Source organism: Prosopis cineraria, unplaced genomic scaffold (genome assembly GCF_029017545.1).
Source record: "Prosopis cineraria cultivar Desert tree isolate PC_DT_omini unplaced genomic scaffold, ASM2901754v1 PC4, whole genome shotgun sequence".
NCBI lineage: Eukaryota > Viridiplantae > Streptophyta > Magnoliopsida > Fabales > Fabaceae > Prosopis > Prosopis cineraria.
The window spans coordinates 31,837,292-31,856,734 of NW_026555335.1; the positions used below are offsets into that span (position 1 = coordinate 31,837,292).

The 19,443-nt window shown below is 31.2% G+C and overlaps 1 pseudogene; it reads right to left on the minus strand.

The window, feature by feature from the left end:
* Window positions 1–8,926: 8,926 nt before the first annotated feature.
* Window positions 8,927–16,467, minus strand: LOC129308955 (mannose/glucose-specific lectin-like; annotated as a pseudogene).
* Window positions 16,468–19,443: the final 2,976 nt, after the last annotated feature.

The window sequence follows — 19,443 nt, forward strand, 5'->3', positions numbered from 1 at the left end:
AAACTTTTACTTGGTAGAATTTGAACTCTTCGTCTTCAAAAATATTTACTAGCATAAGTTTCGCCAAACTACCACTTTCTACTTGTGATAGGACTAATTTAAATAAAATATCAATTACGAATTTTTTTAAGTATTTTAAAAATTCAAGATCATTATATTGAGCATGATAAAAATTTGACTAATAAATGCAATAATAAAGTATGATATAAAAAGATATCACCGAATGCTTAAGAAAGTAAGGAAGAGAAACTTACATAGATCGTTTATCTTGATTTGTTCTAACCACTTGAGCCTACGTCCTGTCCCAAAGTATCACTTGAGATTTTCTTCACTAACTTCACCAAGATTAATCTGAGCTCTTGGTTGTGTTGGTAAAATCCCATACTTATACTAAAGTCAAAATTACTCCCCCTTACAAAGGCAAGGATTAATTCCCTTAAGGTCCCCCTTACAGATCATTTGTTTCAAGAACATAAAATAGAGATAAATAAAGTAAGTCCAAGAATGAACTACTTCTATCAAGTACTCTCTCAAAAATTTGATTTACAATCAATGAAGGTCACTTCTAATGAATATAAACTCAAAAAAAAAAAAAATAAAACAATACATGAGATAGCCCGTAAAATAACTCAGTTGTTTGTTCTTGTTCACTGTAGTCATAAATGTGTCTTTATATATGTTCTTCAATAAATGATCTATTTGACTCACGAATATAGTCATTAGAGTCATCGTCTTCTCTTTTTTAAACTTTCTTCAAAAAAGAAGCAATGGCACAATGTTTTATGATGGAATTTCTCTTTCACAGCAAGTAAGGAAAGTAATGGCCTTTTTTAATAAATGTTCTAATAAAGATAGGTGAGAGTTTATTTTGGAAGAACAAAGGCTATTCAAGATTAATAAGGATTTTGGAATAATTATGAAGTGTTTAATCCACCTAAAGTTTCATTTAAAAGGTTTCTAGGATAATTAGAGAGCTAACAGAACTCAAATAAAGTGAAAGGAATGCTTAGAAAGAGAGTTTCAAAAAGATGCAAATTCAATTAAAGGAACAAAACATGAATCTTCATACTTATTCTAGAATAAACAACCTTATTATGAAAATATGAAGAACAGAACATTAAGAATCATAGGATTGGTTTTTTAAAATATTTCTTTTATATTGAAGGGAATTTATGCATACGATTATCTATCTATATTTGGGAATAAGGAATTCTTAAATAGCTAAACATATTTTTGAATAAGTTCTAGACTTCAAAATAGCATATCAAGAAATAGCTTGAAAAAGCAACCACTTTTCTAAATAAAGAGTGCTATTCCTGAATGGAGAGTGGTTACCTAGGAATAATGATAAAGAAACAAGAATAGGCTATTCCAGAATCACATGATTATTTTGGAATAAGGACCTTAACATAGAAAAAATACAAAGGCCCTCATAAATTGAAATTTTAATTCTAAGATCAATTGAGATACCTTTCTAGCAATAAGAAAAGTCCTTAAGGGATTAGGATTAAGTTAAATATTTAATCTTTAGTGAGAAACACTATATGAATAGATACCATAATAGTTTAAGTGTTTCTTGCCCATTTGGGAATAAGGTCACTTATTTGAGAATAAAAGTACCTATTTGGGAATAAGACTTGAGAGCCAAAATTTAAAGAAAAGAAAACCAATTTACTTACAAACCATTAATCCTTAATTATTAAATTTGTAATATACAAACTTATCTTATTTTATAATTATCAAAACTAGGGTTTAACATTTCTTCCCCTTTTTGATGATGACAAAACTAAATGCACTTTATTAGTTCTAGAGAGAGTTTATCTCCCCTACAAATAGGTAAAAGAAACCAAAAAAAAAAACTAAGAACTAAATAATGAATTTGTATTAATGAACAAATATGAGCAATACATAGTATTAACCAAAATATAAACACAAAATATGAGCTCAATTCAAATGAAAAACAAAAGAAGGCTAAGGATTGGTTCTTTTGGGTTTAGAAATAATAGGGCCCTTCTTGATCTTTATAGCATCAACCATTGCCACAAAAATTTTCACCCAATCATCTAAGATAATGTTAATGTGAGGCATTAAGGGTGGTTTTGAAGAGGCTAAAGGTTTGGTGGGTTTAAAGGAGGTGGTAAACATAGGCTTAGACTTAGAATCTCCTTCTTTGGAAACGTTAGGTCTGAATTTTCTAGCACTCCTTTTTTTCCTTATCAATAGTTTTTTGTTGTGCTTGTCTATACCTAAATCCATCAGCACTTCTTTACTCTTTTTCTCTAATTTCTTTGCATCTTGTAACTCAAAAGCCACGCTCAAACTCTTAGACTTTTTCTCCCTTTTTTTTTTATCATCATTAAGGGGCTTTGGAAACAAATCAATAGGAGTAAATATATGCAAAGGAAGAGTGATAGCAGTTGTAATTCCTACAGCCTTTACCTTTATTTCTAACTCTTCCCAAGTAGGCCGAGGATAAAACTAAGGGGCTAACTAAATGATTTTGCTAAAAGCAAGCAAGATACTAAGAGGCTTAAGATTCTCAAAGACTTGAGGATTCTTTTGCATTAGATCTACAAATAAATATTTAGTAAGGACACTAGAGTGGTGGATAGGTATATGAACTTCTGTAATTGGCTTTGGAGTGACTTCTTTCACATTAAAATCTTTATAAGTTTGACCAATTGTAGTCACTGCATTAAGACTAGTGTCTACACCCATTAAACCTTCCTTACCCTTAAGTTCTTTAGTCATTACATGTGCTTACTCATCTTGATTCTCAGTTGGTTTTGCAATTTCTTCATTTTGGATACCCAAATCATTGTGAACCTCATATTATTTAAGATTCTTTTTCTTAAAACCTTAAGAGGAGGTCTCAGTTGTATGTACAAAGACATGCTTAGGAGTAGGTATCCAAGGGTAGCTAGATATAAGCATTCTTTTAATTTCATCTAAAGATTCTCCTAAGCTGTTGACTTGAGTTGTAAGAATATTAACATTAGATTTGAGATTCTAAAAAAAAAATCCAATGGATTTTAATTTTATACAAAATGCTTTTCTATTTTTAAAATGTCCAATATATGTTTTACACCTTCTCTAAACACATAGTGAACACTTTAGATAGAGTTTTGAACTTTCTATCTAGCCATGTTACTATGTGAGCATCAATGTCAGGCAAAGTTTCTTCTTCATGAGTAGGCCTAAAAGTACAAAGCATAGAAGTGTTTAGGTCTATCCTTCTCCTCTTGTTGGCAGAGGATTGCACAAAAGAACTAGGGGTGTAACCTCTTCCTATATGCACTCGATACAGGAGAAAGTTAACCTAATCACCACATTAATCAGACCAATTAGTAATCAAATAATTTGTTTAAAAAGCTTTGGCCAAAGACTTGTTTGCTAAATCATCAAATCATAATGCATCAGAGCAATACGCAATGAAAATAAATCATATACATCCATCTCAATCATTGCATGTATTAGAAACCATAGAAATTAAGTTGGAGTATGAGCCATGCATCGTGGCGTGCAGTATGTGTGCCATGACATGTGGCATAGAGTCACACACCCAAACTTTCTATGACATGTGCCGTGATGTGTTAGTCCAAAATTAATGACAGCAAAATAATGAACTTCTGATATGCACCATTTCTACATACAACATTCGATCAGAGTGATTCAAGTGCCCACACGACGCTTATCTCATAAGCTAGCTAATGAGATAGGTTTGGACATGATCTAATAGTCCGATCAAAATTTGAACACTTGAGTGTAAAAAGTCACTTTTTACAAAAATTTCACTCACTCAGGCACTCAAATTGATCCCTTTCTCTCATTAGACCACACAAGGCCTTGAATCAAGTCCAAAAGGACATATACACTTGATTGACCATAACATAACACATATATACACATATACTGAAATTTGACCTCTCAATGACTAATTTTCACATTTCTCAACTTTTCGCAATTTAACACACTTTAGCCCAATTTGCCCTTTTTCTTGATCACATATCCACACATATCATATTTACCATTCAATCTTAGTCCCAAATTACTCATTTCATCATAATTTCATACATGAGCTAAAATTCATTATAAATCTCTACACTTTTAACCAAAACCCATTTCAAACACTCAAACCATGCATGCAACCCTATGGTAACGTATTCGCACACATATTTACATGAGTTTTTAGTTCATTACACAATCTCAGAGACTTCCATGACAATGGCACCACTATGCCGGTCCTATCTTTTTTCCCTTGCCCTAATCACTACTTTGTCCTGTAAGAAAATGTAACCATGAAGGGTAAGATAAAAGTCTCAATAATAAAATAACCCACTTAACTATCACATGTAATTATATGAAAGTAAAGCATAATATACCATTTAATATAATATACATCACATGTTTCACTTTAAATCACATAACACTTTTCACCACTTTTTCACATGTACAACATATAGCATCATATAGCATGATCACTACCATCCAAACCTCCAAATCACCTTGACATGAAACCATAGGCTTGCCTTAGAGTAATGTACACTCTCATTGGCTCTAAGCTCACCTTTAGTGGTAGAATTACTCGGTCAAAGGTGTTCTATCTCACTTTCGGACTATGGTTTCCCCCAATACACACAATGGGGTGTCATTGACTCTAACACTGTATCACACAGACACTAAAAAATCTAAATCTCCAATACCGTACCTTAATAAGTACTAAGGAGATCATCTCCAACAACGTACCTCAAAAGGTTCTAAGGAGGTATAATTCTCCAACATTGCATCCTGTTGGGCACTAAGAAGAATATGCCATATAGTCTTATCACCACCTCCCCATTTGGGTGAACTCCCATCCCTATGATCATGCTTTCTGAACCAATCTTAGGTTCCTAATCACCACTTCATACATTTTCTCATACATAACATATATATGTTTACATACTATATGAAATCACATATTTCAATACTTATATTCAATCAAAAGTTATTTCATGCAACATTCACAAGATGCCATAAATCATGCTTGGTTGAAAACCATTTCATGCATTATATAGCATATCACACATAGTTACAATAAATAGTCAAACAAAGGAAGTTATTCAGTTATATTAACCCTTCTGTTACTAGAAAAGTTACTCATGAATTTCATTCACCATTACAGCTTATCACAAGCTTCCTTTCTCAACTCACATGCTTAATATGTTAATTTGAACACATTTGGCACAATTTAGTCAATTGGTCTAATTTGATCAAAAACACATATTTACTATTTATGGCTATATTTAGCCATCTATTCTTTTTTATTTATCCATTCTAGATCCATTGCTACTCAATTACCACTTACATCACCTTAACCGGTCTCATTTCACTGAAACATGATTTTTACCATAATTTCCTCTTGATTTAGGGTCAAATCGAGCCTACCAGTTCAAAGCTCTATTGTTCAGCCTTGAACTAATTGCAAAGCTCTAATTTAACTCCTGAAAATATTTTTATTAATATTAAAAAATAATAAAACCCCTACAATTTTACTGATTCAATTTCTCTATAACTTATATTCAGAGAAATTTGGGTAGAATGGAAGGTAAGGGTTATATGTAGCTTACCTGTTAAGTTACTGAACAAAAGCACCTTCCAATGACCTAAAATGGCTTGCCCTAGTCCTCTTCTCCCTTTTGTGTGTTTTCAATTTTTTCCTCTTGAAATTTCTAAAATTTCATAACTTAAGAAGTCACTTTTTGGTCCATGCACCGCAGCGCATGCAGTACAAGCCGTAGCGTGTGGCATAGTAAAAATAATTCTCACCATGCACACTTGCTTTGACCTGAAACACAATCCTTCCACCCATATTTGTTCATTTAATATCCCAAAAACACAAATCATTAACTAACTATCAAAATCTCTAATCCCACACTAATTATCACTTTACCTTTGATTAATAGCTAATCACGGGATTAAGAAATTTAAGATGTTACAGGAGGTAGTTGGAATAATAGAGGGGGAAGCTTTCCCTTAACCTTCTCTTCCTGTAAGATGAATATATTGAAGTACAATAATATCAGAGACAAATATAAATAGTAGTTGAAGGTATTGAATATAATAGCTTGTGCCACTCACTTCTCTACTTCATTCTTTATAAAATGAGTCCTTTTATAGATAAAATTGATCAATAATCTATTAAACTTTGGAGTAGTCTCCACCTCTCCTCTCACATATTGTAGAATATCCTTTAGACAAAATCAATTTTCTGTTTCTCTTCAATCTTCAATGTTATAGATGTAAGTGTAGGTTTATAGCTTTGCAATAGTATTATTTCCTGAAAAGGATAGTAGGAAATGCGTGGTAATTTTTCATACAGATTTGTGTTAGAGCTAAAAGCAAATATAACAAAATTTTCACATTTAATGCTCTAACAATATTAGAACAATCATAATGCAGGTATCAAGAATAATCTAATGATTGAATAAGAGTTTAATTTAACCAGTGGTTGTGTTTAAAAGGATTCTACAAAGCTAAGAAAGTGAACATAACACTTGGAAGCTGAAAAGGATTAAGATTTAGATGAGCTTCAAAATGCTCTATTATGGAAATAGAAAACAAAGCTAAAAACTTCAAGTTGATACCATAATGAAACAACAAAACGGTATGAGTTTGAATATTTGGCAAGGAATATGTTTAGGTTTCATACAAGTATGAGGGATACATGCTAGAATGACTTTGTCTTAAAAGATGGTGATTAGACAAGTATTATTTTGGTGTGTGAAGTACATAGTGGTGTGAACACTTCATATAGGGGTATGAAATAGAGATAATGGTATGAGACAGTGGACAGAGGTATGATAGTGTAAAAGACAAGGTCATAGCAATATAAAGTGATGATAGGGGTATGAAGCTTTGATACCAGAATGAAATTTGATAGGTGTATGAAAGGTTTGTACAAGTATAAATGGGGGATACCTTTATGAATTAAATGTTGGGAAATGAAAATAACATGACTATAAAGAAGAGATACTGGTATGTATAATAGAAAAGCATAGGTCATTTTCTAGATGTCATAACTCTTTCATTTTAAATCCAAATTAAGAAAGTGACCTATGGTTGGAAAGCTATGGACGTCTAGTTTCCAATGAAATAATTTCTAGAAGAAAATTCAATTAATATAGAGAGATATGATCAAATGTAAGCAAAGGTCAGGAACATTTTTCTATAGACTTGGATCCTTCAACAACAAATGTTGAAAAAAAATAACAATTTCATATAATATCCATTTTGAATGACTTAGATTTCTTTGAAAATATTTACAAGTATTTTTTCAAATAAAATAAGTTTCACATCAAACCAAATTGTATATTAAAAGATATAGATAAAACACTGATTAAAGGTAAAAACCAAATATTTTCAAAACTCTAGACTCAAAGTATAAACTACAAGTGTTAATAACATAACTCCATTTTGAGTTAAGTAAAACTTTTAAGAAACTATATGGATTTAGTTCTTAAACAAATAATATTTATAAGAAAATATTTTCAAATATTGTGAGATATGAATGATTAAATACAAGATTAAGAAGGTTATATTAGTTTTTACTTTAGCACCAAAGTGAACATTATGATTTAAAAAAAATGCATAGAAAACCAATGAATTTGACATAAAGATTAGAAAGCCTAATGATATTAGATTGATCAATACCAAGACTATGATGAATCCAAGCTTGTATATCTTTATTTACTTAAACTTTTCTTAGATCATCTTCATCTTTATATTCTTCATTTTTGAGTGAAGGATGCTAATGATAACTTTAATGGCTTTCCTTTCCCGCTCACTTTCATTTCTACTTTGAATAACCTTCAATCATATATCATGAATGAAGTGGTTAGTCTAAGTATTAATATGTATGGAAATAAATGTAAAAGTTATTATGTCATGTCATGCATATGAAAGGTCTTATATGTATTTTAAATATCCAAGTTATGAAAAATAATACTTTAATCACTCTTAGATATATAATCAATTTAGGATAAAGGAAAATATGATAGAATAAAAAAAAAACTTTTAAGCACATAAACTATTTTTTCAAATATCATATAGTATGAAACAATATAAGTAAAAAAACTTTAAAACCCTTATTTTATAGTTATAATTAACTACAATATATATGAAAATAACTAATATGTATAGTTAACTAATCTATATTTTTAAATATATTAGCCATGCTTATACAACTATATTTTTCACTATCAAAGCTTAAACTTAACATAATGACATAAGCTATTATGTCCAATAAAATACTTTTTCATAATTATTGATTTTTCTAAATAACAAAGTGAACTAATTTCCCCTTGGATTGGACTATTCCTAGAATACTTTGAGAATTATTACTATTTCAACCTGTTACACTTGTGGGGGCGATCAAAGCCATCTTTAAATTATATTGTTACTTTAAAACACAACAAATTAGTCAGACTATCTCTTGCTAATGATTAGGTGTTCTAATATTAGGCATTCCTCCGTGTATTTTTAATCATAATAAATCTCAATTAAATTGTCATTTCGCACAATTCTTTTCTTAGAACTTTAATTAAATAAAGCTAAATAACTCTCATACTGAAAAATTAATAGAGCGTAGTTAATTGAAGCAACTTTGAAAACAAGGTCAAACAATAGCGATATACAGCATGAAGTAGCACAAGGGAATTATTATTATTTTTATTCCACAAATTAAATAGTACAATTACTCCTCAAAGTAAACTTAAAAGACACATAATACAGCAATCAACAAATCCAACAGAACAAGAGTTAGGAAAACCCTTGAAAATGACATCGCAAGATAAATTAAAGTACGTACTAAACACGTCGACACTCACACCCAAATGTTATAGCATTACAAAAGCAGAACATCATGAGGCTTGGTTTTTGGCGAGAATGAGCCTTACTGGAATGACATCATGAGCCTTATTGGTTTTTATTCATTATTTGTTCATAGATAAGAAACTAGATTGTTGCTTTTGGTTTCACATAGATGCCAATTGCATCTAGGTAGTAGTCTCCTCGTCCATGGAATCCAGTCACGAAAGAACCTTCCATCAGTATGGAGAAAGATGTGCCACTAGCAGTTCCAAATGGTCCGTATGCGGTCAGATTTGTTATGAATGATATCGATGTGATTACAGGTGTCTCCACTTCATGAGTTCCATATATTCCAGTTATGGATGTGAGATACTCAGAAGGCCCATCAATTTCAATCTACGCATTTCCAATTGCATCATGGAATGTAAGTACAAAATACACACACACACATGAGGAAAATAAACTAGAGAATGGGAGAATGACATTAAAGGATGACTAAAAGATTTAATTAAACTTGACCAAAGATTTGACCAAATTAAAGATTTAATTAAACTTAAATAAGGATTGTTACCCTCAAACCCTTATTTGAAATCCTGGAAACATGACTTTATTGCAAGATTCTTTAACTAGTGAAGGAAAATGATTTATAAGTAATGATATATTTCCTCCACAAATGAGTGAATCTCACTTGAAAATTTTTATTTTGAAGGTTGTGAATCATGGAATGAGAGTACTAATTTTTCTAGAGCAATATAATTCACTAAGAATCTTTGGTCCTCATTTAAGTTTAATTCAATCTTGTAGTCCTTTGATATCATTCTCTCTTAAAAGATGAATCTAATTATTTTCTTATAGTGTATAGTAGACAAAAGTAAAAGCAAGACTACTCACTAATTTTCTGTCACAGGTTCATTTGGATCATGGCCACCAAATTTTCCATACTCTTCACCATTAGCATCCGTAAAAGCTATGGCTTCAATACATTCTCCTTCATAAATAGCTATCTCTTTTATCCAACTTGTCACCTTAAAACTAAAGGGACCTCCACCTTCACCACCCCCTGGCCCCACTGTAATGCTTCCATCTGAATTTACTTGCCCCAAAACCAATATGTGTAGGCCAAATTGTTAGGTGAATTTAGTGAATTACATCGCAAAGTAAATTTATAGATGAATGATTAACTCACTGGTTGCACAAAAATACCAATTGCATCAAGGTAGTAACCAGATCTCCCATGGAACCCAACAACAACACTATCTGCTACTGGGATAGAGAACTCATCACCACTAGTCTTTCCAAAAGGTCCATAAGTCTTGAGATTTGTAATAAACGACAGGGACGTGATCACTATTAGTCCAGCATAATCTCCATAAGTTCCCTTTATGGATGTCAAATACTTTGAAGGCGGACCAATTTCAACCTATACATGATATAGACAGTAATACACATGATCAATTAAGTGATGATCTATAAATATATTCTTAATTGACTACCTTAAATCTGAGTAAGATTAACGGAAAGACGTCATATCTTATCTAACTCAAAATCTTAAGGCTATCGTTTATTCTTTTTTATTTTACATTCAGCTCGAGTCCACTTAGATACACTCAGACATTCTAATAAACAATAATTTAATGAGTCACCTTTTTCTCTTCACCCAAGTCGTTGGGGTTCTTGCCACCAAATGTCCCTGATATCACCGTTGGCATCTTTGAAAGAAATGGACTTAACGGTACTATCTACACGGATAGTTATCTCAGTTATCCAACTGCTTGCCTTGAAAGTCCAATGATCGCCACCTGAACCACCCCATGGTCCTAGTGAAATGAATCCATCTGCCAAATGTGTCTGAGCAAGAACCGAAACATATGAATATTATTATTGGAAAAAGAAAACAAAGGAATTAAAATACCAAAGATATATATGGATAGTGTCATACCATTTGCTTAGTTGAATGTTGATTTGCAGCTCTAAATCTGGTTGATGTTGGTTTGCTTCTCCTCCATGAATGAGGTCAATTTATGGACAGAGATTACAACTTGAGTTGGGACACGTGGCCTCTTGGGAAGTAGTGATCATTGTCCTTGCTTTTAATGAAAAACGTGCATGTATAGAGTATCATTTTTTAACTGTGTACCTAACAGAATTCACCAGCATGTGCGTAGTCTTTGTCACATAAGCGGCACCACATATAAATCGGTAGTCGGGAATGTACCTCCTGATTTGAAAAAAAAATTATGAGGAGAGTTCATATATATATATATATATATATATTTCAATATGTTATACTGCTTGACTTAAATATTTTGCATTTTTAGTTTAAATTTAAAAATGTTTGGGTTTCAAAATTTTTTTACGTCATCTTGAAGTTAGCAATGATATTATCAGTTACCACAACAATGATTAAAAAAAGAGTCTTTTTTATTATAAAATTTGTGTAAAATTGGTTGCAGAATTGTATTGGAAATCAATTGATACATAATTGTCTTGTGATTTATATTTAAAAAAGATATTTTTCTTAATATCGACAATAAAATGATTGCTTAATGATTTTATAACATGAAACCAAGCAAGGTACAATATCGACAATAATAAAGGGCGCGAAGGAATAATAATAAAAGGGAGGGGAAAATCCTAAACAACAAGAAGGGGCACTTGAATTGGACGTAACTTCTCACCTGCCACGCCTCATATTTTTTTCCCTCCTATTTTTTATTTAATCTCTCATTTTAATTCTTCAAATGTTATGCATAATACAGAGTGCATTCTAATTCATTAATTTATTTTATTTTTAATTGATTATTTTATAATTTATCATTTCATTCTATTTTTTTTAAAATTGAGATTTTTAGTTTATCATTTTGTTTTATATTTTCATTCTATTTTTTTACAAATTTGTAATTAAAAGTTTAATATTTTTTCCTGAAAAAATCAATTTAGTTTAGTCTAAGGGAATTAAAGTGAAAATAATTTCAATGGTAAGAAAATCAAAGTACTCTTCACTTATTATCTAGAATCATTAGTGGTTAATTGTATGAGCTGTAAATTATATGAGTTGACATATTAATAATTGTACAAGAATTGACATCAGTTGTTCAATTACAAACAACAATATCAGTTGTTAAATTATTAACTTTACTTATTAATTACTAATATCAGTTGTAAATTACAATACCTGTTAGTAATTTAAAATTAATATTAGTAAATTAATAAGTAAAATCAGCAATTTAATAATTGATATTGCTGCCTGTTTGATAAACAGATGTAATTGATTGCAGAAATTAATTAAATACAGAAAGACAATCATATAACTAAACAAGAAGATTTGAAAATCCTGTTCATAGCTACTAAGGTCAAAACAAATATCTTTCTCAATCCTCTTGAAACAAATGTCTTCAAAATCCATTCCCCAAACACTACTATGTTTTTAACTAGTTGAAACAACAACCAATTTTCATCTTCAATTCAATATCCAATAGTTGAAACACTGCCCTATCTTCCTAAAATTATAAACACTCATGGTTTGGAAGATTAAATCAAATCTAAAGATATTCATTCTTAGAGCAAGAATCATGCAGCTAAAAGGAAAACAAAATCTTGCAAGAATGACATTTAATATGGAATTGATAGAATCATAATGTGGTCATTGACTCACTGGTCAAATTTAAATTACAAGGGCCAGAGATGAAGGTACCAGTACTACTAGAGTAAAGCCAGCTGAGGATGATATTGGAGCTTGGATCGTGCGTGCGTTTGCTAGCTACTAGCTAGAGTGGAGCCGAGGTCGACGCTAGAGGTGGAGCCGAGAGTGTGCGTGATTGAGTGGCATGCGCCTACTGGCTAGAGAAGAGCTGAGATCAATGTTGGAGGTGGAGCATGAAGGAAGGTGAATAATGAAGTTGAAGGATGAAGATCTTGTGCGAACTGTGACTCAAGTTATGCGAACAAGGGAGAAATCAACTAGGTGAATGATGAAGAACCAGTGAGGCAGTGATAATGAGCTAAGGCATGAGCAATAGTAGCCTCATGGAGTCATGGTCACAGATGAAGAAGATCAGGTCATGTGGCTGCTCACGGCTCTCGGGTGTTTCATTTGATGAGGGATTGAGGGTTCTAGTTCTTTTCCATTTTAGAAATCAGACCATAAAAAAAATATAAACATAAACTGGCAGGTACAGGCCACTCGAGGATTAACTCGTTACCTGCCTTGTTATACCTACGCAAGTACATACCTACACATGTCTCTTTTTCTTCCTTAATAAATAGGTATGAGTTGTCTCATTTTTTAAAGGAGTCAGGGGATTTAGGTAGGTTTGTGGGTATATTGCACACCCTTACTTACGAGTCTAGTCCCCTTATGGTGAGATTTAAGAACTCCAATAGCCTTTATCCCATTTGGTATTCCGTATGAAACTTGATTGCCTTTTCAGCAATGTATCTTTTAACAATTGATGCTTAAGGACGACATGGATTCTTTGAATATCCCTTTAATATTTTCATGTAATGCTTAAATGGATACATTTACCTCAAATAGGTAGCACTATTGATCCTTATTTCCTTCACCAAGTAAACAATTAAATGCATCATAATATCAAAAAAAGCAAGAGGAAAGTACATCTTTAGTTGGCATAAAATGATATAACCTTCATTTTCTAATTCATTTAACTTATAATTAGGATCAATGACTTTATTGCAAATAGAATTGAAGAACATACATAGTCTTGCAATTGTATGCCTTACATCATAACAATTGTGCATAAATACATGACAATCATGAGATTTCAAGCCTATCAATTTTAAATCTTTCATTGACACAAGATCTTTCACATTAGAAGAATATCCTTAAGGCACTTTAATACCATTTACACACCTATAGAAACTTGCTTTCTAATTTGTTGACTGTGTGTGTGCCATGAGGGGAAAATAAGTCCTCTTTCACTCTTCTCATCATGCAAATAATCAATCTCTTATTTTCATTTCGGCCAAATCTAGTCTAGCATTAATTTCATCCTTAGTCTTTCTATTAATGCACAGATCTATACCTACAAGACTATTACAAACATTTTTCTCTATATGCATCACATCAAGACACCACCAATATGCAAGATCAAAGAAGATAGACATCTTTCACCATAAATTCTTCTCACTTGTAGCCTTTCTATTCTTGCCAAATGTTACATTTATTCTCCCTACTCGTTTGTAAACCTATTCCTTAATTAATGACTTGGGAGCAAATTTATATTCTTGTGAGCCATTAAAAACCTTTTTCAATCTATGATAAGGATGTTACTGATTAAGAAATCTCCTATGACTAAGATAGACTATCTTCTTTTCGTGTTCAAATGATGAGAGTGAGTACCTTCTTCACAAATATGACATGCTTTTAACATTGTACCCAGGCAAGTTCCTATTTGTTGAAAAGTTATTTATCTTGCAAAAAATCATGACATGTAGTCTAAGGATTGTTGCCAGTAAGCATTGAATACATTGAAACCTTCCTCTTACATTATCTTCAAGTCTTCAATCAAGGGTGCCAAGTAGACATTGATATTGTTTCTGAGTTGTTTTGGTCTTGAGATCATTATGGTCAACATGATATACTTGTGTTTCATATAAAGTCAAGTAGGTAGATTGTAAATCACCAAGAGAATTGGCCACACACTATATAGGTTATTGAGATTACCGAAAGGGTTAATTCCATCAGCACAAAGTGCAAGTCAAAGATTGGTTGGCTCACTACCAAAATTAGGAAATTTTTGATCTATCATCTTCTATTGAGGAAAATCAACTGGGTGCTAGAATTTACCATCAAATATTCTCTCATCAAAATGTCATCTCAAATTCTTTGCTTTTATGGCATTAAGCAAATGCTTAAACCGTAGTATTATTGGAAGATACCATAATACTTTTGAAAATGAGCCTTTAGTGATCTCATTATCATCACCACTTACATTCTTTTATAAATTGTATTGTAACATCCTATATGGATAGTTATGTAGTCCTTCATACTCTTCTCTGTACAATATACAGTTATTAGGGCAAGTGTGTATTTTTTTATACTGCACACCCATTAAGCACAAAATTTTCTTAGCCTCATAATGACGGTTGGAAGTCACATTACTATTAGGAAACGTATTTACCAATAATTCAAACAACTAAGTAAAACTCGTATTGATTCACTCTCATTTTACCTTTAAGTTGACCAATCTTAACACACCTATCAAACATGTATATTTTGTACAACTAGATACAAAGATTTCTTTGCATCACTCTACAAGCTCTCATAAGCATGTGCTCATGCAAAAGACTTTATTCCAACATCGCGAATTATATCCTTTATTCTATCATCTCAGGTATTCGCAGTTACTTCTTTCTCTTGAGACATAAAACTCAATCCTCAGTTTCATCATGACATATCTATTTCTTATTTCTCAAATTTAATCCATCACAAAGCAAATGCTCTCTTAGTTTAGAAATATCCAGTTGACTTCCATTTAAAAATTTCACACAAGGAGAAAAATATAGTCCATTTTTACTAGGAACATTCCTTTTAACAAATTCAAGAAAATGTTTCACTTCGTTCTTATATTCATCACTTGTTTTCCTAATATTCATCCAATTATGATTCATTGTTTAAGTTAAAAAAAATATAAACTTCGTAAATATAAAAAAAAAATTTGACAGAGTTTTCCTTTAAAATAGAAATTCCTAAAATTTTAACCACAATCAAATTTAACTCAAATCTCAACAACCACTACTACAAAATTTTTTATATAATAGTATTTATTCAACAATCAAAATTAAAAATATTTTACATTTAACGGCAAGAAATTAAAAAATACATATTAAACGGTTATTAAATAAATCATTTAATATTGTAGAACAATACTAAATGGTTTCTTAATATAACTATAGAGTATATGAATAAATTAAATTTTTTTAAACTATCTCAATGGTTAAAACTAAAAAATTATTGAGTATTTTATGTAAATGCTCACAGTTATTTGTTTTTAACCATTAAATATATAAATTATTTCAATATTTTATTTTTTTAAAAGCATACTTAATGGTTAAAAATCAACAGTTTTTACTTTTAACGGTTACATATAAAAATAATTGTTTATTTTTTAATAATTTATTTTTTTAAAAAAACTTACTTAACAGTAAAACTTAAATAATTGTTGAATATTTAACTGAATATCCAACGATTAGTTACTTTTAATTGCTGAGAATTTGTAATTATATTTATTTATTTATTTTTTTTTAAAAAAAGTTGTATTCAACGGTTATTGTAGTCACTTAAAACTCGTCTCCTCAGACACACGCGAACACAGATGCGAGCGAGAGAGGAGAGAGAGATCAGAGTCACCACCCATTTCCTCTGACACCGATTTCCGGCCGACACCCATTTTTTCCGAGAATCACTCACAGATGTGAGTAAAGAGCTCCGATAGGTCTTGATTATTTTTATTAAAAAAGTTCCATCATTTGGTTTATCAGACCCGTGAACTGCACCCCCCCAATTTCATATTTGTTGCCCATTCTAACCCCACCCCCAAGCCTCTCTCCTTCACCCCGACCAGCCCTCGGAAGTCCTTTGCGTCGATGACTGTCCATCTAGATCCTGTCGCCACCGTTGAGCGTCCGCTTCAATCTCTTGCCTGAATCAAATCGTGCGTCTCGAATTCTCGATCTCAGTAAGTGGTTACTGGACTTATCTCTTCTCACGTGTCTCACTCACAGCCTAGCTCAACCGCTCTTGGCTTGATCAGTGGACTCGTACTTTGTCGTCTTCGTCTCGCCATTCTCTCGATCCCGGTCTACCTTTAATTCTCGTTGTCTCACTTCTTCTTGATGCTCTGAAGTAAGCTTTAGTTCTACCTGCCTTATCCCTTCCCTGTGTTGGCTACCTTCAATTTAGATAAGCTTGCTGTTGACTATCGTGTGATTGTTCTAATTTGTTCTTACTAATGGGTTTTGTATGACTATGAATGCATTTGAATAGTAAATGCTGTTGTTAATGTAATTCCCACAAAGTAAAGGAATTTTTCTTTTAAAAAATGGATGTGATCTATTTGAGAGTGCAAACAAGTTAAATCTTGTCCCAACTCCATAGTTCTTGTGCGTTTGGTACCACATTGAACTTAATTAGTATAAACATTTTATTTCAGTCAAAGGATACAGGTAATTTGGGAGAAGTCAAAGGACGCTAATAATTTGGTTCTCAATGGAGGTATTTTTACCTACTAATCGGTAACATGATGCGCTATTGAAATTTGTTAGGCCTTTTCTTATATACTCCTCCGGTTTAGTATATAAGTCATTTTTTAAAAGCATAATCTAATCTACTTTATAAGTCATTTGTTGATGAGATTGTTTTGTTTTGAATTAAAATTATTAAATTATCCTTAAAAAGTAAGAGAGAGAAAGATAGAAAAAATAATATTATATAATTGACTTACTTTTTGCTTTTTACTTGAGGGTTATATTTGAAATTTTACTTACTTTTATTCTTTGTATTTTTATTGTATTGGTATTGATGAGGTTCATAGAAATGACTTATAAATAGGATCGGAGGGAGTATGATTTTTTTAAAACTACTCTTTTTTTTAAGAGCCATGTTAATATTGTCTCTTTCTTCACCTTTCTCTTCTTTAAGACATCATCATATCGTTGTGGGCTTGTAGCATTAACGAGTGCTTTTTCTCAATTTAACTTGTGTTTTCTCCATTATGTTGGAACGTTAGAACCTTTTGAATTATCAATTTTCAACCAAGCTTTCATTCAGAAAAATAAAATTTTTCTGGTTTAATTTAAATCCACAGTCAACCTTATTGATCTAGTTTCCTTGCTTGAATCAATGATCAACTTCATTGGACTTGCACTGCGACCCTATACCCCATGCTAAAGACTGATGGAAGGGATGGGACCACTAATTTTGAAGTAGTAAAAATTGTCATAGTTCCCATCAATGTTCTCCATGTATTCAAGATTGTAGCCATTGGTGTCCACCTGGGGCACCTGATACGTGGGATGAAATTATCCATTCACAACTATTTCTAATTATGAATTTTGTTTCTAGCAAATGGAATCAGAGTGAGTTCAATCACCTGTTATGTTTTTTCTCTCATGAAGTCTTAAAACATCTTGCGTGGTTTAAGCCTTCTCAAGTTTTGTTTATTATACATTTATAGTATATTATGCTCTCTCTCTGTCTACTATATTTTATTGCTATCTTTTGCTGTAAGATTTAGAGTTATATTTTTATAGGTAAGATTTAGTGTTAATTCTTATTTGGCTTTTGTTTTGTGTTTCTCAATATTTGTATCGTGTTATCTCTTTTTAGGCCTCCATGATTTAGAAGAGCTTGAATAATATTTGGGTTTATTTTCTATGCGTTAATAACAGGAAGCTTTCATCCTGCAATTAGTGCACAATTTGATATATATTTTCTTAATGTATCATTTTTAGCTATATGTTGGGATCTAGATTTGAACAACCTTATGGAGTTTATCTTTTAAGCTGTGAATATGGTTTAGATTGTCGAATTTGGCAAAAAGAAGTAATTTTGGGAGGCATACATTTCCATAACTCCACTAATTGGTTTAAAGATTATCCGATTTGAATAATTTATTGCAGACAAATATTTAATGTAGGTTGGCAAATATAGGATCTAATTTATTTTCTCTTGCCATAACAGTTTGATATTACAAATTTTAATGTTAATTCTCTTTTTTGGTAGATGAAGTACAAAGAATGAATGTTTGGATTGATTCTCATTTCTGCTCTCTGCAGAGAACCTCATGACTAAATGACTTATTGTGGTTAGTTGCACTTACAATTGATTGAATTTTGGGAGATTATTATACTCTTTTATTGTTAATTTAAGATAGCAGTTTGAGAGTTTATTGTATGTTGGATATTATAAATTTGTTGAATTTATAAATTAAATTTTTGTTTATTGTTTACTATATATTGTCAATGTCAATCTAAGAAGATATGAAACTCAATTTTCTAGGTAATTTAATTTGAATAATTATAAAAATATAATAAATATATCAGGTGAGAGGTAAAGCTTGTGTTGAAGCAATTATAGTCTATGGAAACGGTCATGACATACAAGCGCAATAGCAACCAAAAAAAAAAAATTGAATATCATGGCATCAAATATTCAACGATTTTTAACACCACTGTTGAATATTAGTCATATATTCAATAGTTATGACATAGAACTATTGAATATATAAACAATGTTTAACGGGTTTTTTTAATCAAAAACCATTGAGTATTATCTCTTGGTATGCTAACAAAATTATTTCAAACATATATTCAATGGTTTTTTTTGGTAAAAAACCATTGAATAAAATATGAATATTCAACAGCCATAACCATTGAATATTTGCTAAAAACAACCATTGAAATATTGCTATTTTTATAGTAGTAAACAATAAAGTTCAAACCAAACTCTCAAGTATTATAAAATTTAAGTAATATAATTCTAAACAATTTATAAATACTTAATTATTTAAAAGAAATAAACACAAAATAATTTCTAAACACACAAATTTAATAATTATGACAAATTAAAGTATA